This window comes from Glossina fuscipes, unplaced genomic scaffold, assembly GCF_014805625.2.
Source record: "Glossina fuscipes isolate IAEA_lab_2018 unplaced genomic scaffold, Yale_Gfus_2 112, whole genome shotgun sequence".
Taxonomy (NCBI): domain Eukaryota; kingdom Metazoa; phylum Arthropoda; class Insecta; order Diptera; family Glossinidae; genus Glossina; species Glossina fuscipes.
Genome location: NW_023998455.1, coordinates 514,801 through 539,091, shown reverse-complemented (window position 1 = coordinate 539,091; position 24,291 = coordinate 514,801).

Genomic DNA, 24,291 nt, shown 5'->3' with positions numbered 1-24,291 from the left:
AAATTTTTATATATATTTATTAATATTAATACATATTTTTTATTTGTTTTCTTATTGTAAAAAACTTTATCCTAAAGTTGTTTGTACTGTTGTTTGGAAATTAATCCGGTCTATTGCATTGTAACTAAAAAATATTTCTTTTTTTTTTATTTTATTTCATATTCTTCTCATAGATATATTAATAACAATAATGAAAATAATATACAAATAAAAAAAAAAAAAAATCGAAAAAAAATGTAAACAATGTATAAATTCTCCGAAATTGTTGTCGTTTTAATATTTAATTTCTTGAAGATTTAAAACACAAGCTACTTGCTCTGAAGGGGGAAAACGTTGCAAACACTAATTCGCCAAACATAGCGTTTGCTTTAATAATAATTTTTTTTTTATTTTTCTTTTTTGAATAATTTTAATTTTTTTCATTTTTCATATAGATAATAATAATAATTCAGACAGTTTTTCTTTTCTTTTTTTTTGGTTTTGTTTTGTTTTTATCCAAATATATTATTAAGCTACCAATGGTTACAATTTTGTTACATAATGGCAGTCATTCACGATGACTGCTACTGTTGTTGTTGTTTTAGTTTTAGAAATAAATATACAAACTTGCCAAACATGGAATTTTGTTTATAATTTTATTTTCCGATTTTTTTTTCCAATAATAATTTTTTTTCTTTGTTTTTCTTTTTAATAATTTTGAATAAAATATCCTCTTAGGTTCTTGTTGCTGTTGTTTACTTTTATGGAAGTTTTTCAATTAAAAACCCTTTGTTGTTGTTGTATTTTTTAAAATATTTTTCTTCAAAAGTATTTTGAAATCATTTTAAATTTTGGTTTAGAATTTTTTGTTTTTTTATTTTTTTATAATAATCGAATTTGTTTTTTTGTTGTTTTCTTTCAACCATACCCAAAACTTATAATTTTTATTTTTTTTCAGAATTTTCCTAATTTTTTTTTGTTTTTTTTTTTGCTAAGTTATAGTTTTGTTTGTAATTTTCTTTTTGTTTTTCATGCCAAACATAAAAATTATAATATTTTATTTTTTTTTTATTATTATTATTTTATTTTTTTCAACTAAATTCAAGGAACGTTTCGTTTTCCTTTCTTCCGATATTTATTTATTTTTTTAAATAACTTTTATTTATAATTAATTCATTATATTCTCTTATATTTCGCTCGGAGGAAAACTGTTTTTTTTTATTAATTTTGTTTTTATAAATTTTCATTCATTAGAAAATTACTTTGAAAATGTTAAGAAATTTAAGATGTTTTCAAATTATTATTATTTTTTTTTATATTTTATATGCATTTTGGAAAATTTTCTTTGACTTGTGATTGATAATGTCATGGTCGTAGTAGTAATAGTAGTAGTAATAGGGATAGTAGTACTACTACTACAGTCTGCCCGTATTTTACCCTAAACTCTAAGTTCTCTTATGTAAGTGTTTGCTTAGATTTTTTTTTCCTTTATATGATGATGAATTTTTTTTTTGTGTGTGTTTGTGTATATATGGGAGAGTGTCAATGTAAGTCTAAGGATTTGTTATGGTCTTATAAAAAAATTACTTTAAAGTCTTGGTTTTGGTTTTTTTTTCTTTTTTTTTTTTAATAAACTGATAAATTATTATTTTTTTATATTACACCCGAACTGTAAAGTTGTTTCTTGCTTACGTCCTTTATTTAAAAATTGTTTTTCCTCAATTCGCATTTTTCTGTTTGTTTATATATATAATTTTTTTTTATAATAATTAAAAAAATGCTCAAGACTTAATTTTAATAGTTTTTAGAAATTTTACATAATTTTTTTTTGTGCAATTTTTGTTTTTAACTCCAAAACCTCCAACCAAAAACTTAAAAATATTTTTTTAAATTATTTTTTTGTTTTAATTTTTCAAACTTAAACTTTTTGAAAAAAAAAAAAATTTTTACGCTTTTCCCATATTCCGCTTGTTAGGTTGGTTCGAAATTTGGTCTATTTAGGGCCCGTTTGTTTTTTTTTGTTTTGCTTTATTTTTTTCTTATTAATTTTTAGCATTTTTTTTTTTATTTATTTTATTAACAATTTCTTTTTATTTATATATATATTTTTCAAAGTTTTATTAATTTTTTTTAAGATATTAGCTTTTAGTGTTTTTCATCGTGTTTTTTTGTAAAAAATAATTTTTTTTCTTGTTGTTTTTGTTTTGAAGGCACTTTAGATCGGACGTTGTGGCCCTTACTTAATTTTGCTCAAATTTTTTGATCTTTTTTTTCTTTTGTTTTTTGAATAATATTTTATTTTTTTATGTATGTGTGTGTGCGCCGGGTTGTAAATTTTTTTTTTCAAAAATTTTAAAACTTAATTACAAAAATTAATTGTTGAAAATGTTTTCATGCCAAAATTGTAAATTTTGTTTTATTGTCGCTTTTCGAAATGTTATTATAATATATATAGATATGTCAATCCGAAATTCGTTAAAGTTCGAAATATTTATCGAAATGAAATAAAAAAAAAAAATTTACTTTAGTCTTAAGTTTTAGCCGAAATTATTTGCCAATTATTTTTTGCCGGTTATTTCAGATAATTTGTTTGCCTTCATTACTATTGCCGAAACTGTTTTGGATGATGTTGTTGATATTACGCTAATGTCTTACTCTTTTCACGGATTTCATTATTTCATAACAAAAAAAGCAGTTATCAAATTTTATGAAAAGGGAAAGTTTTCAAACTGTTCTTGTTTTTCATACAAATTTCTTTATAAACTTTGTTTGCATGCCGAAACACTAACCACTTATTTTTGCAATCATACAATTGCGGGATAATTTATGGGCAGGGTATTTTGGTTATATATGCTCCTTAGGATAAGATTACCTTTTTTAAAAAGATATTCATATATACAATCTTAGTGGAAGACGAAAAGTGGGTTTCAGTTGGCTACAGAATCTAAGAGAAGATTTGCATTTAGAAACCTTCTTCTCGTCTTCGCAATGAAAAGCGGAAAGTGCGAAGAGCTTTCGAAGCAAAACGTTTGATTCAATTAAGGTAATGTTTTGGACTAAAGATTGGTTGTAGAAACTGAGAAATAATTTGAAGGTGAAAACTTCCCGTTATGGCTTAGCTTTTACTTTCTCTATTTCTAGTGAAAAACGAAAAGTATGAGAAGAGAAAGAAAGAAGAGTTAGTTGCAAGAGGAAAGTTCGTTAAAATATTTTAGCCAAATTTGTTGGTTGTTCGTTCTTCTCAGTCAGTTGCTTAGCGCGATAATTTTCTCAATCAAGATTGCACGTTGATGGCATTTGATTAAAGACAATTCGAAAAATTCGAAAATTTTTAAAACATATCTAAAATAGTTTTTCTTTTCAATTCTTTCACTTTCTGTAATTAATTTTATGTACCGTTTATAAGAAAACACGTTAGCGTATTATATCAAAATTTTATTTCATTTTATTTTTGAAAACAAGCTGAATATGGAAATCGCTTATGAAAATTAAAAAAAAAAACTTTTGCTGTTTGCTGTCATTGTTTAAAATAGTTTTAATAAATAAGAAAAATGAAATATATCAGAAAAAAAGAAATTTCCCTTTGGAAGAGAATTCCTTTGTATGTCGTCCTGTAACTTAGTAACTTAGAAAATACGGATCAAGATGTTTTCGTAAGGCAACTTAAAACCGGTTATTTTCGAAATAAAATTCTCTTTTGCCATTTTTCTTATATCTGCGATAAATGAAACCTGAACGGGTGGGGTTTTAGAGTTTATACTTGAGCCTAAATACTTGATCTCCTCTTTATCGATTTTTATAATTAGACTTAATTTTAAATTATAATTATAATTAGAAACATACATAAAGTGTTTTTTTTTTTTTTTTGCTTTATTTTTTCTTGGGTCGTTTTCTGGTAAGTAAAGGACTAATCATGTCTTTTATGTATTTATTTTATTAATTCTTCTTCGAAAATTCTCCTTATATTCTTCTTTCTCTGATGTTCTCGTATTTATGTATATATTTATATGTGTATATAAATATATATATATATATACATATATATATATATATACATATATATATATATTTACATATATATAAATACATGTATGTACTTAATAATTCTAAACAATAATTATTTTTACGTAATTATGAGGAGATTTAGTTACTGTTATTTTTTTTTTACTTTTAAACTACAATTTTTAAAATTTTTATTTTTCATTATCATTATTATTATTATTATATTTCCTTTTTATATTTTAATTTTAATTTTGTGTTGCCGTAATAATAAATGCCTACAGTCGTTACATACATTGAAGATGTGTTGTAAATGTTATGTGTGATGGGGAGGGGAGGGTGGGGGAGTGTGTAAAATATTTGGAAAAAAAACAAACTGAATCTTTCTTTTTTAATATATATATATGTATATATATATATTTTTTTTAATAACGTAGAATACACGTTTCTTAGTTTTAAGATTTCTTCTTTGTTTTTGATTTTGAATTTGTTTTAAAAGAAAAAATAAATTTATAATTAAAAATTTTAATAAAAGAAAAAGAAAATCAATTTAATAATTTATATTAGTTGTATATAACATATGTATATATATATATTATTTTTTTTTTTTTTGCAAATTTTGTTATTGATTTTGAATTTTGTTTTTATTGATAATTTTTGGAATTTTTTTTTTTAGTACTGTCACTGATGTTTTATGATTTTGTTTTTTTTTTTTTTTGTTTTAACTGTTTAGTTTAGATTAACTGTTGACAGTCAAGTTGTTGTTGCTGCTGTTGTTGTTGTTCTTGTTGTTGCTTTGTATGGTTTATTGTGTACGCCTAGCTTGCTTTTTTTTTAAGCTTTAAAGGGCGTTAGTTTTCTTTTCCTTTTTTTATGTTTTGTTTTAATATAATTTAAGGCAGATTTTGTTTTTTTTTTCGGTTGTTGAAATTTTTCCGGAATTTTTTTTTTAAATTAAAAAAGAAAAACAAATTACAGAAAAATATTTGGAAAAAAAAATTTGATGTTTACTGGTTACCCAATTTAAAGTGTAAGTGTAAATGGGTGTTTGTGTGGGTGTGTGTTTATGAGTTTTCGTTTTGGTTTATTTGTGAATTTTTTTTTTTTGTTTTTAAATTTTGTTTATGTGTTTTCTTGAGTTTAGGTTCTTTTTTCGTTTTTATTTAATTTAATGTTTAATTTTCTTAAAGATAAGGCGCGAAGGTGCTTAAAATAAGCTTGTACTTTTTTTCGTGATATTTTCAAAAAAAATTTCTCATTTTATTCAATTTTTTTTTGTTTTTTCAGCCTCCGCAACCTCCGATGCTGTTGTTGTTCGCAGGAGGTACGAGGTTTTCCAAAAATTTTTGTTTCCTGGTTACTAAATTCAAAATTTTGTTTTCGTTTTTTTTTCTTTTGTTCAATTTTGTTTGCAAAATTTTGTAATTTTTTTTTTGGATTTTGAGTTGTTTTTTGTTTTTGTATTAAATTTTTTTTTTTTGTCCTGGACTTACACCGAGAGAGATTATCCAAACATGGCCGAGAGTTATTATCAAAAATTGTTTAATTTTCATTTTTTCTTGCATTTTTTTATATCAAATTTTGTCTTCAATTTTGTTGGTTACGCGTTACTTTACTGTTGTTAAAGTGTTATGTTTAAGTTTAAAAAAAAAGAAATAAATACAAACGAAAAAAAAAATAAATTAACAAAAAAAAAAAAACAAAAATTCTTAAAAATATTATATCCGCTTTAGGGCGAACTTGCACTACCCAAACAAATGTTGAACGAACACATAATAGTGTCAATCGGATGATAACGTGTCTAATCTTTTACTATATATAGACAGTTTTTTCCGAAGTTGGCCTTAGCAAATATTTAAACCAATTTTTAGCCTCACTTTGATTAGTAACTAAAGTAATTTTTGATCACAATGAAAATAGACCACTCCTTTTTACAATTTCGATTTTCAGTGTACATAAGCTAAGGCTCAATTTTTTGCATTAATTTATACGCTACCAAGCAACAGACAGAGGGATAGATTTATGTTTTCTTTTAGCGCTTTTGATGCATACTTTTACCTGCGATATTAAATACTCATTCTGCTACCGAACAGTAAACAGGCGGACAGATGAACCTACTTAAATCGATTCATGATTTTTTCTTGGTCTGTAGCATGTTTAATACATATTTCTAGGTGCTGGTTTATGGCGCTTTCAATGCATACTTCTAGGTGCTGTATTAAATGCTCATTCCGTTTTAGTGGGCAATAAAGCGTTAGTTGAACGAAAATTTATATATATATATATATATATATATATATATATATATGCATATACATATAAATAATTAATAAAAAAAATCAATAATAATAATATTCGTGTTATTGCCAAAATGTTGTTTGTAGTTTTGTTTAAAAGTTTCTTTTATTTTTTAAATTAAATTCTTTTTTTTTGTTTTTTTGGTTTTTGCTAATTACAAAAATACTGCCTGTAAAGTATAAATTGGTTTATATTTAGCGCAAAGGTCTTTGTTTTGTTTATGTTTAATTTTCATGTTGATTTAAAAGAAAAATAAAAACATTTTAAAATTTTTTAATCGTTTCTAATATTTTTATTATTATTAATAATATTTTTTTTTTGTTGTCTAAAAATTTTTTAAATCGAAATGTTTAGCCTAAACTATTAATTTTTCTCATAATTAATTATTTAATTAATTTGTTTTTATAGGAACATTACCGAAATATATTTTTTTTAGATGCTTTTTACAATAATTTATTTTTTTTGTTTTTTGCTTAAATCTAATAACTTTTTTTTGGAAAATATCATTAATAATAATAAAAATATTAGTAGAAGAAAAATTTTTGAAATATTTTTACTTTAATTTCAAAGTATTTGTCCTCTTCGTTTTTTTTTTTTTTTGTTTAACCTTTTGAAAAGTTTACTTCCGAAAAGTTGCACCGATCTGACCGAAATATTTATGTCATTTTTTTCTTTCTTTTTGTTTTGTTTTGCTTTTTTTTTTTTTTAAGTAAGTCTTTGATTATATGTTGTTTTTTTTTATTAATTATACGTCTTTTATTTTTGTTAATCTGGATGTTGTTAATAATTAACAAAAATTCGTTTTATGTTCAATTTCTAGACACTTTAGCCAAAGATTTGTCTAAATTCGTTTTTAAGCCGAAAAGTTTTTTTTTTCTTTAATGTTTCTCGATTTCCTCGTAGTTTGTTTCATTTTAAAAGAAAAATTTTGAAAAAAATGATCTAATTTTCTTTTTTAAATTTTATGTTTGAAAATAGGGAAATAAAAAATAATAAAAGATAATTTGAAATAAAAAGTTTTTGTAAAAAATATATGAGAGAGAGAGCTTAAAGCATTCTTCTATTTTTCAAAATTTCGATACAAAGATCATTTTTAAAAATATGTTCCCAAATTGCTTATGAAGATTAAAGCATACTTTGTAAATATTTTAATAAAAATGTCAAAAACATCAAACATTACAAGAATGAAGCCAACGAATCGAACATTCCTTCGTTGTCTATAAAAATCATTGAGTCCATTTGCCTTTTACTTGTGAAAAGATTTTTATCGATTGGAAGAAGATGAGCAAATAAAAAAGAATTACCTAAGAATACAAAGGTCAAGAAGGACAACCTGATACTGTTTCTCACATAGCTTTGTAAAATGCAGAATTGTACTCTTGTAGGCCTGATCAGAAAGTTTTATTATTGAGCTCAACTGGAAAGAAAAGCGACATCACACAGATAACACAAGCCGTAAAGCATTTTTTTCTGTGTGAACCATGAAATTGATATTGAAGCGTATTCTCATGACAATTTCTTCGGAATACAAAAATTGAGGCAGAATTTGCCCCAAGTATGTTCTGGCTATTCTTGATCACATGGCTCGAAAACATAATACTAACCAGATCATGTAAGTAAAAATTTCAAGGCAACTTTTTGTTTTTATATTGGAATTGACTGAAGTATAACCGAGAGAACGAAAATACTTTCATCTTTCCATCTAATGTACAGAGTAATGAGAAACAGTTGACTCGGCGCATTTAGGTATCATACAAAGGATATAGAAGTAAGGCTCCGTTATAATTGTAATGCAGCGAACACCTTACGAACAAGATATGATATGAAGACAACGAGGGTAGCGATCTAAATGATTTATTTTTGGAAAGTCATTGGGAAGGCATTCGATTTTATGTTTTATATGTTCATACATTCCCACTTGAATACGAAACAAAGAAGTAAAGTGCAGGGGCATTGGCATTTATGAACAATCAATTTGGAATTGTCATTGTATTGATAATTGATAAATTGATATAGTGGTAAGGACGGTTCGTCGAGTAGCTAGTGAATCAATGGCTTTGTACAAGTCAGTAATCCATTCCAGCTCTACCGGGTCGATGAATCTCTGTAGCAGACTCTGTGGCTGGAATTGGATCGGGAATTGTTTATTTTAATATGATATTGGAAATCGTGGATATCGCAAAAAATGCAATGGAATTCTCTCGACCTACAGGCTTCTAAGTCACAATTTACGCAAGAGTTAAAGCCCGCTTATCAACGTTTATGATATCTAAGTTAAACGATCTTACGATAATGAAAGCTGTCGTGCCACATAATCAGTGATTTATCTCAACCTGAAAATATTTTAGTAGATGTTACTGCCTGTCTCTTTAAAGCCATTGATGGTAAATGACCAACAAATCGGAATAAATCTAAATTAAGCAAAGCACATGTTGCTCTCTCTTCAATAAATTGATTGTAATTTTTATGTATAGGAAGAGATATTAAGTAATGTTCTGATAAGGAACCAAAGTTAAGTAATATCCCCAACAAAGACGAATGCTAAATAAAGCAAGGTACTGGCGGGAAACAAATGAGGTTACAAACACTGTTTCAAAGTAAATGTCAAGGATTAAGTCTTGGAACCAGACTTAAGCAATATGCTGGAGAAAGACTTAGCTGTAATCGCTGGAACTACTTCTTAGAAAGTTGCTCTATTATCTCCTGTTGCCCCAAATTAATTTTTTCTTTGAGACCGTTTGACGAATATCCATTTGAATCCATTAACCGATGATTGCTGAGACTACGTCGAAGAAAACTGTCGCTCTGCGTCCGTCTAAATGCTTGAACAATACTCAATCAAATTGAAGCTGTATTGAAAGAAGATGTCCTTCTGTCTCCTGCTCTTTCTATGTGAAACAAACTTTTAAGCGGTAATAGCTGGAATTACTTCTTAAAAAATTGTTCTTCTAATTCCTATTTGCACAAGCTACTTTTTTCTTGCTTGACTACTTGAAGAGTATCCATTAGGCGATAAATGTGTGGGACTACATCGAAGAAAGCCGTTTCCACGCTGCTTTCGCAAGCCGGTATTTTCTTGGAGAAAAAGTAGTTAAATGTCACGAGATAAATACCTTTAAGATGAGCGTTAAGTCTTGGAGCTACAAATTAGAAATGTGTTCGCTGCTATGGGTCCACAATCCTTGCTTGTCCTTGCTTAGAAATCTAACTTTTCTGAAGCAAGATCAGCTAGGGATATGATGCATATGGAAAAGTGGCTTACACTTACTAAACTCAAGACGAGATCGTCCTGATCGATGATGGGCTCAGGGCTAATAGCTCATGGCTCAAGTGACCATTCGATCACCCAACGAATTTCTTCGATCCTCTTAATATATCAATGTTATGAATATATCGAAAATAATGCTTGGTCGATATTTAAGCGATGGGTTGCCGGAATAAATATAATTAAAAAAGAAGGATAAATAAATGAAAGAAAAATCAGGAATATATTTTTTTTAAAGTTAAATTCAATTTAAATAAAACTTTCAAGTTTGTTTATGATTTTGTTTTGTTGTGCATTCTATGTTATTCGGAAATTTTTCAAATAATACATTTAATATTTATTTTTTTTTTCAAAAATTTTGTTTGTAAATTCTTGTTTATTTATTTTGATTAGTCTGATAATAATAATGCGAATATATGTCTTGATCTGATAATTATTATGATGAAAATGAAGAAATTGTTTTTCTTTTGTTTTTTTTTTCTTTTTTCTCTCATATTTAAGTTACGGGCATGTTTTATGATCTTTTGATGTTCTATTTATTGCTTACACTTAATAAAGTAGAAGAAGAAGAAAAATCTCTTTTCCTTAGAATCTACAAAATTCTCTGGATATTCATTAGTAAAACTTAAAAGGAAAAGGAAAGAAAAAAAAAGAAGAAGAAAAAAGGAAAAAAAAAGACAAAAACACAGGAATTTTTGTTTTTTTGTGTTCGTATTGGTTTGTTTTATTTTTAATGTGAGTTTTTTTTTTTTTTTTGAATGCATTTAATAGAAGCTTTCCATTTAAAAAAATTTCTTTTATATTATTTTTATTTAATTTTTTCTTTCGCTATTGTTGTGTCTGGTTTCCGGTTGTTTGCTTCGTCTAGGTTTACTTTGGTTGACTTTTGTTTTATAATTTTTTTTTTTTCTTTATAAAAAATTAAGAAAAAAAATATTGAAGGTTTTTATTTAAAAAAAATAGTTTTTTTTTGGCATTTGTCTATTGGTTTTTTTTTTTATGTTTCTTCCTCTTGAAGAATTTAGTTTGTATTTTGTCTCTGTTTTTTTTTTAATAATAAATGTCTCAGTGTATGTATGTATGTATATGCAAGTGAAGTACAAATATGTGTATTTTTACGGTTAATTTTATAATTATTTGTTATTTTTTATTTATTTTGTTTTTTTTTTTTTGACATACATAATAAGCTGCTTATATAAGTATATGGTTATGCTATGGTAAGTAGTGGTAGTAGTAGTAGTAGTAGTAGTAATTATTTTTATATGTAATTTATACTTAAAAATATATACGTATGTATGTTTCTTTTCGTTTTTGGTTTTGTTTTTTTTTTTTTTAAGTACTATATAGATATAAATAATTTGCTTCATTTTTTTTATTCTTATTAAAAAGAAACACATCTTAAGTTTGCTGTTAAAAGTTTCCATAAAGCAGACGAAAATGTTAAGCAATTTATTTAACTCAACAAGTGTATAAACATTTCATTTCAATTGTAGTTGCTGTTGTTGCTATATTTTTATTGTTCTTGTTGTTGTTGCATTTGATGATGTTTATTAGGTTGCATTTCATTGTTAATTAAGAATTTCTTTTTTTTTTTTTCATTATTTATTGATTAAATTCTGTTACTTTCTTGTTTTTTTTTATTTAGTGTTTGTTTATTAAAAAATATTTCTGGCACTATTGTTGTCAACTAAGGTTTCTGTGAATTTTGTTTGAAAAACTTTTCGTAAAACTGCATTAGAAATAAAAAATATAATTATGAATAATGGCCAAAATGGTTGTTGCGGTAGTTAATTAAATTTAAAAAAAAACAAAGAAAACAAAAATTGCATATATTTGCTTAAAACTATAAGAAAATTTATTTATTTATTTTTTTTTTGTTTCTTTTTTTTTTCATTTCGTTTTTTCGATTCAAAATATTTTTTTACTGCATTATATATGTTTTCGACATTTTGATTTTTTATTGATTTCCAAGTAAGTTTTTTGTCTTTTTGTTTTGTTTTTTTTTTCAATACTTACAACAACTTTCAGGCAGTTTTCATAGAAATGAATTTTTTCTTAATGAAAATTAAGAAAAATTATTTTTTTGTACACTACATCGCTTGTGGTTTGCAACACTCAGCACGACTTGAGATAGACACAACTTTCATTATGACGGTAAAGGCATATTCTGAATTGATATAACCTTGTCTGTCCATCTGCCTGTCTTGATTTCTTTGTGAAACTTGCAGATCTTACAGATATTCTTTGGTGAAATTTGTTACGCCCATTTATTTTGGGTCAACGACAAGCGCTATTAAAATAGCGAAGGTTATATGAATAACTGTATTAAGCGGTATTAATAAGCAGTGTCGCGTTTTTATTTGTTCAAATTTCCTAAATATTTATAAGAAAGTTTTAAGAATTTTTAAAATTAATTTAAAAATTATTTGAAAAGAGATTAGTTTGAGAATTTTGCAGAGAATTTTATTTGTGTTAAGGAAACATTAAACGAAAATTAGGTAGCATATTTTTGGGAGGAATTAAAAAACAAATTGAAAATTGAATCACTCTATCACTATGCTGCAGCAATTAAGTCATAAAGATCTAGTAAGCTGTTACTCTTCGACAGATAACAAAACTTGGATCATCACCACTTTCAGCGCAAGTTCTAATTCGAAAACTAGTTCGAATTTCACTGCTACTTTTTTTCTTAATTTTAATACATTTTCAAATTATCATTAAGTCAAAAGCTAAGCTCCACTTTCAGATACCAGGGCAAAATGTATAAAAAGCAAAAAAGGCTTGTGTCCATAAAATTTCTCAGTTCTCACTCAGTTTTTAAAAGGAAAATTTTTGAAGCGGAAAATATACTTGACGATACTTTCTAAGTTCCTTCTAAGCTGTTAAGCATTCAAATGAGACTTTTACTTGAAAACAAGTGAATTAACTCATACGTTTCTTAAGTTAACCATGAAATTCTTATCTCATTTAAGGATCTAAAAAACTATAAAGCTCTTAGTAAGTGAGTAATAATTAAATCGAAGACGTCTTGAAGAAACTTTCGACACACTATCGAACTTTAATTAAAATATAATTTTCAATTTGAGATAGGTAATTTTCTAATGATCTAAAGAAATACACACGAGTGATTTGACTAATGGTTTAAATGCGATTGGTGACAGTCATGACTTTAAAAGTGATCTTAGTTGCTTTGAGGATGCTAAGCAAAGTTGTTCGCTTAATAAGTAATACGATTTCCAGGTAATGGTTGGATTTCCATTTAGCAAATTCAATTTGCATGTAAATAAGAAGTTTAGAAAATGGTTTCAGCATTTGTTCTTAATTTACTATTATTTTTCCTTTTTGCAAAAAGCCTTGATAGTACAAAAACTGCACAAATCTTTACTCGTTAGGAAATGGTATTTAAAAAGAGTCTTAAAAAATTTCTTGAATGTTTAATAAGCAAAAAAAAAAAAAAAACCAAATTCTCTCGGGGATTTGAACCCGAGATGTCAAACTATGCCTAACATTTTAAACATTTTTTTCGGATTTGAATATCTGAGCTTTCACGATGTACTCAATAGGTTTTTTTTTGAACTATGGCTTGAAATTTACTTAAAATACTGTTTTCAAATCGAGTAATTAAATCTTTATAGGAATTGAAAGACTCGGCAAGTGGAAATTTTTTAAGAATCAATTCATTTCTGTTGAAAAACTGTTTTTGCGTTTGCGTTATTGTTTTCGCCAAATATATATTAGTATGTTAAATTTTAGTTTGTTTTTGTTTTTGCCAAATATGATATTTTTTCATTTGTATTTTTTGTTCAAACTTAATAAACATTTTGTGTGAGTTCTTAAACCTTAACATAAAACAGTTGCATTAATAAAACTGAAAAACTTTATTAACTGAAAACTTGGTAAATTCTTTCCAATAATATTTTAATATCCATCTAACGCGAGCGGAGGTGGGACCCTTTTCATATTCATTATCGTCTTCTTCTTGTTCTTTTTCTTATTCTTTACAAAGATATTTTTAGGCAGCAGTACAGTATTTGAAAAGTATCCAGTAGAAATGATGTTGATGAGTTGTCGTTGGTTAAATATTAAAATATTAATGGAAATTTCTGGGGGTTTTGTGGAACCTCCACATTTTCACGCTCTTATGCACACATACTATACATATTACATTATAGGATATGAGAGGCACATAGGTTCCTTGGTCTATTGCAAAATGAATTGGCAATAAATTGATTGTTTGTTATTGTTTTAATCTATTTGTTTTTTTTTTTTTTTTATTTTAAATGTTTTTTTTTTTTTGCTTTGGTTTTTATTTAGATTCTTTTGTTTCCATTTCGTTTGCTTTGTTTTCGTTTTTTCCTTTTTTTTTTGTTTGTTTTAATACTATTGTAAAATATAAAATACTTAAGTTTTGTTTTGTGGTTATTTTCGTTTAGTAGTATGGCAAGGCTGTTGTTTGTTGTTGTTTTAGTATATGATGTTATGTTCTGCGGTTTATGGATGTTGGGCCTTATTTTTGTGTTTGTAGTGTTGTGGTTGTAAGGGGCGGTAGGTTTACTTGATTGATTGTAATGTTTTTTTTTTTTGGTTGTTGTTATGTTTTCGTGTATATTTTTGATTTTCCGATAATTGAAATTCTTATACGGTTTATAATTATTCAGTTACTTAGCTATATTTTGTTTGGTTTTTTTTTTTTTTTCATTAATTTTAACCTATATGTATATATTTTAAAATATCTGATCACATTTGTTTGCAGTCTCTGTGTAAATATTTTTTATTTATTTCTTTAATATTAAATATTTTCTATTATTTATTTATTTATTTGGTTGTAATTGTAATGCTGTTATTTTTTTTATGGTTTTATTTAATTATTTATTTTTTTTTTTAAAGAAAAAACAAAAATTTATTAAAAAATTTTTTTTTTCGATTTTTAAAGAAATATTTAAAAAAAAAAACAGTTATTTTCGTTGCTGTTTGGCAAAATTGCGTTTTTCGTTTGCCGTCATGAGAACAACGTCTAAGAAGTCAAAGGTTATAAAAAGGAAATTTTGTTATAAAAAACGTCTAGAGAAGTTTTTGAATATCTAATAAACCCTTCGAAGATAAAAACTATAGTTGGGCTATTGTTTTTTCTATATATTTCATTTTAATATTTATTGTTATACTAAAACAAAAATAATAAATAAAAAAAAAGCTGTAAAAATTCTTTGGCTCTATTGCGGTTTATGATTTTCATCGTAAAGTGTTTTTTTTTGTTAACCTTAAGAAGGCTTCGTTTAACAACTTATGGATATTGTTGAGAAACTTAAAAAATATTTTCTTAGCCAATATTTTTTGTACTGAGTTTATATTGTGTTTTTTTTTTTTTTTGGTGTATTTTAATTAATCCTTAGTCTTAGTAGAGATTAATTCAAAAATACACACTGTTGAGTAAAAATTATAAATAAATCACTGGGCTATTGCTTGGTTTATATATTTTTTTTTTTAATTTTTCATTAGTACTATGGCATGTTTTTTTTTGTTATGTTATGAGTTTAAACCAAATTCTATCCAAAGTTGTTACTAGTCAAGCCTCTCTTGATTAGCTCCTTTTTATTCTCAAAAGGAGAGTTTGTTCAATTAAAATGAAATCTTATTGTAAATGTAATGGTTTGCTGTGTTGCCGTATTTCTATAAAAAATTCAGGCAACCGTGTATTAATTAAAACTGAAGAATTTCAAATAATAAATTGATCATAGCCTATCTTTAGGGTTTTATATAAATTCAAAAACTTACTCCAGTCAAAAAGCACGCAAATCTTTGTAAATAATTATCAATTAAGTTAAAAATATATTTATTTATATATGTGTTAACCAAAAACAAACAAAAAAGGAATTTATTTATATAATAAATACTTTTTATCACTTATTTTTAAAAAAATTTGTTTTTGCTTTATAAGAGACCAACAAAAAATGATCTCTACTTGATGTTGTTGTTTTTTTTCGTTATTATTCATGAAATCATATGAAAATTTGTTGTAGTTTAAAGTGAACTGAAAATAGTTAAAAATTTCAACTCAAAAACTCTTTCGTATTGGCTTAGCTGACCCTTAATACTTTTTGTCAATTTTTTTTTTTTGTTTTTTACTTCTTTTATTTTTCATTTTATTTTAGTTAGTTTTATAAAAAATATAATTTATTTAATTGTGTATATTTATAAAAAAATTTTTTATTATTTTTTTTTATAAATATTTTGGTATTTGAAAATTGTACTATAAATTATCCCGGTTTTTCTTTTTCTTAAGAATGTCTTCCATTTAAGGATAACATTCAATTACTATTGCAGTTTAATTAAAAAAAAAAAACAAAATATTATGTAGATTAAAAACAAAAATATAAATATAAATTATATTATACAATTGTTTGAAAACAAGGATGGTTTAAATTTTTTTTATTACGTTTATTTATATTAAAAAAAAAAAAATTTTATTTTATTATTATTATTTAAAAATCTTTTAACTGAGGATGGCTTAAAAAAAAAATAAAAATTTATTATTATTATTTGATTTTTAGTTATTTTTTTTTTTTAAGACAACCAATTGTTTTTGTTGTTATGAATTATTAGAAAAAGCTTTAGAAGCCTTTTTTTCTTTTCTTTTCATTGTTATTATTATTTCATAATATTGTCTTTACTCTATTTATTTGAAATATTTTTTTAAAATATTTTAAATAAATTTTTTTTATATATTGAAAAAATTTAACTAAAAATTTTCGAGAGAAAAAAAACAGCAAAACATTTGTTGTATAAATTTATATAAATATTTGTATTGTTGTTGTTGTCTTGTATAAATCATAAAATATCACATACGAGTTGCGTATGCTGCCCTGGCTATTGTTTGTATGAAAATAAATTCAAAAATTGGCTTCAGTTTAGTTTCTACATTTATTTAATTAATTAATTTTATTATATATAGATATATATTTAAATATGTATATATATATATATATATATTTAAATATATAATTCATATTGGTTTGCTGTTTGGTTAATTTTTTTTTTTAAATGCAACTTTTTTTTTTTTATTATTCGGTATATGGTGTTTTTTTTTTTTTAATGAATATATATCAATTGCTTTTAAGAATTTAGAATTTTTAATATTTTTTTTCTTTCTTTGTTTTAAGCCAAAACTTTCAGTTTAATTTTTTTCGATATTTTTTTATAAAAAATAAAATTACTGTTAAAATAAATTTTTGTAGAAATTTTTAAACAATTGCTTTTCTAGTATTTAGTATTATAAAAAAAAAATGTATATTCGTTAAGGCCGTCATTAGATAACATAGCTATTTCGCCGACGGTCAGAAAGGGGTAGGGAAAGAGATGCGGGATTGGACTCTAGAGGCAGGTGTTATACCTTTACTCTGACTGAACTCTCATTGTAGCTCCGACCACGTATGCTCTAACATTGAACACTGACTAGGTAGTGGCAATTCTTATATAGTTGGTTACTCATCCGATGTGTTTATTGCTTTGGAAAGCAATTTAGCAAAATCCTTGTCTAAGAAATTACAAAGCCCGAATATTTAGGGCTGAAATTTTCGAAAATTATTCAGCTGGAATTATTTTTGGACCATTCCCATACAGAACAGTAAAGAATTTTTTTCGATTTTATTGAAAAGTTTGCTTTTGTTAATGCGACAGTTAAGCCTCCCGCATAGACTCGCTTCTTCCGCACAAGTTTGAGCATTCAAATATAGCTTGGGTCTTGCTTCCCGTTTGCTCCGTTTCCCACATTGTCAATCGACGAGAAGTGATTGATTGAATGTGAACGATTGAATGAATGAATGATTGAACAAGAATATTAATTCAGAATTATTTTGTCTTTAAACGTATGAAACGTAGGAAACGTCCAGTCGGAAAGTAACACCGACCTCAATCCGAGCTTGTAAAATATGAAATTTTCATGTTGACGAATAATCAAGTAAGCACTATTTAAAAAATATTTTGCTCAAGGCTTTTCCCGACAAAGAACACATGTCTCGCACTTCTATAGGAATCAATTAGTAGTGTGTTTTCAAAATTTCCATTCCTGACTGACTTGAAACTTGTCAAGAAATAGTAACGAAAAATGCAGCAAACACTATGTGAATGCATCAAAGAAGAAACGGTGGAACTTGCAGTGAATTTGAAGTCTTTTCAAAAAATTTACGATGGCTTATGATCCCCGATATTGAATAAATTACAGTAATTTTCTTCGCTAATAAGAAAATTGCATACGCCATCGACTCTTTACTCGTTACAAAGATTCCGTAATCCACAGCTGTCGAGAACCCTAAGCCCACCCCATACGATTCGAGAGAATGTAACAAAAAATGGAGCACACCGCTTGTGAATGTATTAAAGTAAACACGACATGGCGGATATTATGGAATTTTTGGTGAATCCGAAAAACAGTTGAGGCAGTTTTTGTGCCTCGGTAAAGTCGATGGAATTGTATGCGTTACTCGTTGGTAATTTTACGATCGAAAGATTATTCATTCAATAGCAAGAAAAAGCCATACTTTTTTCAGCAAGAACTCTCTACTCTTTACAGAGAAACCATAATCCACAACTATCAAGTTTACTCGGTACCGCGAACAATGAACTGGCCCATGCTGCCTACATGTATGGAGTAGGTGTTCTATAAATTTTACACAATTTACTTTTAAAGATAAGAAGTAATGTAGAAAACAAACCAATCACACAGTCAAGAAGGTTAAGGTTGTGATGGGATTGCGATGTTCTATACATTTATTAACTTATAATAAAATACCTGGGTTGGAATTTATGAAAGAATAGAAAATTTGTAAAGATTTTTCAAATTGAAATATTAAATTCCTTTAAAATTTAAGCAAGAATCATTTTTCAATAAATTAAAATATTCCAAAAGTGGAAAATTTTGCATCGGAAATGTATCTTTTTTTTATATGTAAATTTTTTGTAAAAGTAAGAAAATTTTCAAATTGTTAAGAAGTTTTTGTTTTCAAATTTAAAAAAAATTTTTTTTGCAATTTTTTTTCTTTTAATTTAAAAAAGAAAATTTAGAAAACTTTTAAATTAAAGATGAAGATGTGAAAGTTGTTAAATTTTTGAGAAACTTTTTTAAAATTTTTGTAAAAGTGAGAAAATTTTAAAATTTTACAATTTTATCCTTAGATGTTTTTTTTTATTTTAAATTTTTGAAAGTTTTTTCAAATTTTAATGAAAGAGAGAAAATTTTCAAAATTTGCTTTCTAAATTTTTTTTTTTTTACTTTGAATTTGTTTTAGGTTTGTTTTTAAACTTCTGTGGAAGTGAGAAAATTTTAAAGTTTAAAAAATTTTTATGAAATTCTTTATAGTTTTTTTTTACATTTTTTTTGATATTTTATGTTTTAACAGTAATTTCATTTCATTACAAATATCTGTATTTTGTATATAATTTTCTATATCAAGAAATAAAGGTAAAAAAGATTTTGTGTAAACAAAGGATGTTTAAAAACATATATTATTTCAAATAAGAAATATTTCATAAATGAAAAATTTTTATTAATAACTAAAAACCGGTTACTGGTTTATGGACTTCTTAAGCCAAAGGAAATTGTTGTTTTTTTTTTTTAAATATCCATAAACCACTATTGCTGTCTGAACTAAGGATGGATTCTAGAGATTTTGCAGAAGAATCCTTAAAAATTTGATTTGATTTTCTTCTCTTCGTTTGTTTTCTATTCTGTTTACCAAATAAGTGATAAAAAATTTTGTTTTAGTTTTCAAATATTTTTTCGAAAAATTTTCTTAATTTTTTTTATTAAGCCGAAATTGTTATGAAAGATTTTTTTGAAAATTTTTTCAATTCGTTTTTTTTTTTATTAATCGCGTTTCGCTACTAAAAAAACGCAATTATTTTATAGCTTTTTTTTTCGTTTGTTATTAAATGTGAATTTTTGGTTTGTTTTTAAATGCCAAAGACTGGTTCGTTTAATTTCTTTTTTTGTTTCTTTCTTTTTTTTTAAATTTTTATCCAAAACTGCAAAAATTTTTTCATTATATTTTTCAATCGTTCGTTCAGCTCTCTTTTTAAACATTTTGTGATCAGACTTTGTTAAGAACTAAGGATGGTTAAGGTTAAGTTTATATATAATATTAAAACTTATTAAACTGTTTATCTTTTTCCTTTCTTTATTTTTTTATATATATTTTTTCTCAAGAAAATTTTTTATTTGGAATTTTATTATTTAAGAAATTGTTATTTTTTTTTTTTTTGTATTTTTCATATCGGTTTTCAAAAAGCGGAAATTGTTTTAAGCCAAATATTTTTTCCAAACAAAAATTCTTCATTATTTTTTTTTCTATTGATTTTTTTAAATTTCTTTTTTTGCTGATATATATGCATTTGGTTAAAAAGTAAAATTTATGCAAATGTTTATACACTTTTAATGCCTTTTAGAATGATTAGAGCTAAGGCGACACGAGACGACGATGTGTCTGTTTATGTTTGTATGAGGTAAGAATTGCTTTAATATTTTTGTACTTTTTCAGAAACTTTCAATGCAAGTTAAGATGTCCTTCATTTTCTTGCTTAATTTGTTTGTCTTTGAATTATTTATTTATTTATTTATTTTTTTTTTTTTTTTGGTATTGTTCTGTAGAAAGTGTTAATCAATTAAATTTATATTTTCATGTTTTCTTATATAAGATAATGTTCATATTTTTGTATTAATTATTATTATTGTTATAATTTTTTTTTTTATTATATTTATGTACAAAAAGAAGAAACAAAAGAGAACAAAAAAACGATTTCTCTGTTGAAGAAGATGGTCTGGAAAATAGTCTTCCTCTTCTTCTTCTTTTGCCGTAGAGAATATTTGAAAAATGCTCGGGGTTTTCTATTTCAAATTTTTTTTTTATGATTCATTTTGTAATGATTGGTTGGCTGGCTGTTATTGTTGATTGTTGCTTTTGTAAACTGGTTTTAAGCTGCGTAAGTGTTGACCATTTGTTACTTGTATTCTCAACTTCTGTATATATATCTTAAGCTGAGCTTTGTCGTTGAAGATCCGGTTTTTGCTGTAAAGGCTGGTTTTCTGTTTATTTTTGAATTATTTAACAATACTGTTGTTGCTGTTATTGTTGTTGTTGCTTTTTTTTTTCTTTAAATGGAAAACTTGTATCAATACACTGTGTTTTGTTGTTGTTGTTGTGTGTGATAATGGTGATGATTGTAATATTTGTGTTTTTTTCTTTCTCATATATAAATATTTTTTTTTAACTTTACGTTACATTTATGATAATATTATTAAAAAAAAAAAATATTATCCATTTTATTATTATATTTTTCTTTTTTTTGATATTTTCCTGTTAAAACCTTTTTTTATTTCGTTATAATCTCGTGATTTTTTTTTTTGTTTTTTATTTATCAGTTTGTTGGTTAATTTTCAAAAAGTTTCTTTCTGTGTCGCTGTAGGTTACGAATAAATGAATGGTAACGGCTTGGAAATGTGTTCTCGCTCCTAATACTTCCCTAATATATAATTATTATTATTATTTTGCGTTTTTTGTTTTTGTGCTGACACTTTTCGGCTAAAAGTGGCTGTTGGTCAATATTTTTGGTTTACCCTCCGCTTTTCGTTTGTGTGTTGTTATTATTTGTTTTGTTTTTAATTGTATTTCGTAGTGCAAACTGTAATAGCCCGGAATAATCGTATGTGAAAAATTTTCGGAAAAAAATTGTCTTTTTTTTTTTTAATAAATTTTTTTGAATAAGTTTTGAAATAGTTATTAATAACTTTCTCTTTTGAATTAATTTATCGCAAACAAATAAAAACGATAAAAAATGTTTTGTAAAGTTTGTTTATGTATATACATACGTAATAAAAAATTTATTATTTATTGTATATGTATACATATATAATTTGTGAAAGTTGATATCGGAAATGATTGAAGAAAACTCAAACCGTGGAAATTTTTTTTCTCACAAAATTTGTCAAGAAAATTTCCGTTATTTTTCAAAAGGAAAATTCAAAAAGTTAGTTATTTTCTTTTTAAATTTGTCAGAAAAATTGCAATAATTTTTTCAAATAAAAATTTAAATGGTAAATAAATTTTTTTTTTTTTTTTATATAAAAAAAAAAATTTTCTCAAAAATTTCAAAATTGTCGAAGAAATTTCAAGGATTTTTTTACTAAAATAATTTTTTTTTTTAAATTATTGCATTAATTATTATGTTTGAAACATTTGATGTAGAACATGGAGAAGTAATTCAAAAGTATTCTGTGTATTTTCAATAAATTTCAAAAAATTGCTTTATATAAGAAAATTTTTATACTTTACACCACTTGTTATGTTATGTGATATTATGTTGGTATGCATGTGGGTAACACCCAAGAGAAGTTGAGATAAATTCATCATTTATTATATCATTCGAGCGTATACCGAAATCTTTTGATTCAAGGACGTACGCGGATTAGGTCACTTTTTCGATAATTTCCCAAAAAGCATCTTATATTGAACTGTCATTATGTGAATAACTGTATGAACGGAAGTGATGTAGGGTATTTTATAATGGGCACGGTCCCACTGTAATGTTTTTGTTCCAACAATTAAGAAAAAGTTTTTCTAAGGTTTGTGCAAAGACTTGTGAAATATCAATTCAAAATTAGCAACAATTGCTTTGAATGTAAGAAGATTTCTTCTTGCAGTTTTCAAGATGTTCTCAAGGCTTCTAAGAGTAATATTTGGGAACAGGTTTGAAGAAATTTAAGTGTCTAAAAAGAAGTGTTTTTTTAATTAGAAGAATAATATTTTTTCTAAAAAAAAAATATAAGAAAAATTTCTTCAACTTGTTTGTTAGAAGAAAATTTGGCTTTCTTTTTATAAAATTTATGCAAATTTTGGTTTATATTTTCGGAAAATTGTAGTATATATGGGACTTTCTTATTTGCCACTTTTTACTTTGATATACGTTTTCTGAAACCTTCTTTCGAAGTTCTAGAAAGACATTTTGATAAAAGCATTTTTTTTTTTTTTTTTTTTTTTTTTAATTTACGAAAAATATTGAAAATGAATTGTTTTTCACAATTAATTAAAAAAATAATATAAATTTTTGTCATATTTTGAAAAAACCTTAAAAAATGTGAAGGATGCTAAGAATTCCTTCTATCGAAAAATTGAAATTTTTTTCATTTATGTAATAAATAAAATTTGAATATATTCAATATCGAAATGTATTTAATATATATTAAGAAAAATAAAAATCATTAAGGAAAGTTGTGAAATTTTTCATTTATAAAATAAAAATTTTAATTTCACTGGTCTATTGGCTACACTTTCTATTGTTTTGTGCGCTTAGAATTTCGAATTTTGTGTTTTCGCCAGAGTGTGTGAATGGAAAACTGAAAAATTCTAGGTCTTTTTTTTTTATTCTCTAAACCAGTAGTGATCCAAAAATAGTTAAAGTTTTTTTTTTTTTTATTTTTTAAAAAAGCAGCCGGTTTTCAAAAATTTCGAAAAAATTAGCATTTCGAACAACAACCTCGAGAAATATCCCCTTAATGGGACAATGACAAAAAATTAACAATAGGTTTTTCAATAGTACATGTAGAAGTCACCAAATATTTTCCTCCCTTAAGCTTTACTAACATTAAGTAGTAATTTTCTCAAGTTAGTAAGGAAATTTCATGTAGAGATGCTCTTGTTGAGATTTTCAACTGGTTTCACTTTTAATTTAATATTCTGGTATTTATATAGCTTGGCTTTTGAAGTTTGCTAAAGATTTCATTTTCTTCTCTAGGATATTTGGTTACTTAGAGTTCACATTTGCTGGAATTCAAGCTTTGTGCACTAACTTATAGTTTGGGAATTGAAATATGTCTAAAACTCAATGATTTTATATGCGAAAATCATTCATTTAACTTCATAGCCGACACGCATCCTAGGTTTCGATTTTGAAAGCCATCTCCCACTTTGGAAGGTACTTTAAAGTTCAAGGCAATTAATATTAATTTATTTCTCCAGCTATTTGAAAATTTTATATGCAAAAGGATCTGAGGAATATAAATAAGGGAAAGTATCGACTGGGTTGGTGCTATCTAAAAACTATATCGAATTGTCAATAATAACGATTCTCTGTGTGTTATCCTACGAAGTGATTTCTTTGCTTAGCCCTTTGCATTGATTCTCCTTTTTTTAACGGAATTTGAAAGGCTCGTTTAAGGGAATATATATTCCAAAAGACAGAAGGTGATGGAATTTCTACTTTACCCGTTAAAAAATTCGAGGAAAGATTTCATGTTTTATTTGCATATCAATTTAAAAATGATTTGAGGCTTCTGTAGAATATATTTCTAATCAAAAAATCTTCGATCAACTGTTTAGGTTAAACCAAACTGTCTTATTGTTAATATTAAAAGGTGGTCTTCTAAGCATTCAATTTGCTAAGATTAGAAAAGATGAACTTAATTTCTTAATTTGCCAGGAGAATGTTTTTTTTTTTTTTTGGAGAGAACCGGATACATTAAAAAACTGCCAATTCATTGGTTAGTGAAAAAGCTCTCCTGATTTCATTCCTTTGCATAATTGCTAATGTTTTCTCTATTTCTTAAATGTTAATCAAAAATGATGTAATGTATAGAAAAAACTAAACTTTCGGTTAAAATTGTATTTTAAAACTCTAATCAAAAGAATTACAATTAAGTGCGCCTGGACCAAACGGGGTCGTCGATAAATGTTTATTTATAATTTCACTTATTTTAATTTAACCAT